The sequence below is a fragment of the Fukomys damarensis genome, unplaced genomic scaffold (assembly GCF_012274545.1).
Source record: "Fukomys damarensis isolate Sample0158 unplaced genomic scaffold, DMR_v1.0_HiC HiC_scaffold_37, whole genome shotgun sequence".
Classification (NCBI taxonomy): domain Eukaryota; kingdom Metazoa; phylum Chordata; class Mammalia; order Rodentia; family Bathyergidae; genus Fukomys; species Fukomys damarensis.
Genome location: NW_022900949.1, coordinates 10,898,191 through 10,899,801, shown reverse-complemented (window position 1 = coordinate 10,899,801; position 1,611 = coordinate 10,898,191).

Sequence of the window (1,611 nt, the reverse complement as noted above, 5' to 3'; positions counted from 1 at the left end):
GCGGCTAGAAGTGTCTTGGCAGTGAAGAGCGATGCGTAGACCCTCATGAATTCCTCAGGTCCTACGCACTTTTGTGGGGGGTTTTGTTTGTTTTTTAGACTGGGTCTTGATATGTATGTAGTCCAGTCTGGCCTTGAACTCTTGGCAATCCTGCCTCAGCCTTCCAGTGCTAGGATTACGTGTGTACTACCAAGTCTGGCTCTGTTTTGTTTTTTAAAATTATTTTGGAGAAGCCGGGTGTGGTGGTGCAGGCCTGTAATCCCAGCACTGGGGAGGCTGAGGCAGGAGGATCACAGTGAGTTTGAAGAGCAGCCTGGGCTACATAGTGAGTTCCAGGTCAGTCTCAACTACACAGTGAGACCCTGTCTCAAAAAAAAAAAAAAAAAGATTATTTTGGAGACCTCTGTGTAGACAGAGAACCAAAACCCAGGGTGAGAGAGATCACCCAAATGCATTCATAACAACTTCATCAGTAGCTCTGCCCTCACAACGGGCCCCAGCTGTGAAGCAGGCCGAGGGGTCTAAATAAACACAGCTGTTTCAAAAATAAAGACACCAATGGGTAACACGTGCGCACGCCCTGACACAAGGAGGTCAGCAGGGCTAAGCAGTAGGAGTTAGCAGGCCCGGCCTGGGCCAGGAAGGGGGATCAGCCATGCAGAGCCCAGAGCTGGGAACATGTTTTAGGAGGACGGAGGGACTTGGGCATCTTCTCCCGTCACTCAGGATTGAACCCAGCACCTCTGCACTAAGCTCCATCCCCAGCCATTTATTTATTTATTTATGAGACAGGGTCTTGCTAAGTTGCACTGGCTGGACTGGAACTTGCCATCCTCCTGTCTCAGCTTCCCAGAGGACTGGGATGACAGGCGTTGGCCACTCTGCCTGCCTTGAGGACCGTGTCTGGTCCGATTGGGTTTGTAAGAGCACGGCTTGTGCTCCTGTGGGGCAGAGGGACTGAGCTCAGTAGACAAGGGATCAGTGAGAATCAGGCTGATTTTTTTGGTGTGTGTGGGGGTGTCCCAAACCTACAAGGGCCGCACAATTTCCTGGGCTGGGGTTACCGTACCATACTCATTTCACAGCTTGAAAGCAGGAGACAAGAAAAAAAAAAAAGAAAGAAAAAGAAAGAAATCTTCACTGACCTAAAATCACACTTATGCAGACATGGGCATCCCCGGATAGATGGAGCCGGTCTGTCTGTGTATAGATTCCCAGGGCTAAGAGGAGGATCTCATCCTGCAGGCAGCAGGCTGCCCAGGGCCTCCCTCCAGGAGAGTGGCAGGCACACAGGGAGGGGATGGTGGTGTCCCCTCCTGCCCCATTGGGTCCTTATTCCCCTACTCTACTCCTTTCCTTGTGAACAATCCCCAAAGTCCCTACACAGAGGGAAACAGCGGTACAAGAGAAGCACACTTCCTCCCCAAAGGTGGGGACCTCTGGTCTGTGCAGCTCTATCAGGCTGCACTTTAGAGACCTAAGATGGCACCTGGCTTCCCCCAGGCTCTCACCTAGGAGTGCTCCCAAACTGCCCGTGTGTGGAGAGATCAAAGACAGGGTCATTTCACTATGTAGTGCTTGAACTGGCGGCAACCCTTCTGCCTCAGTCTC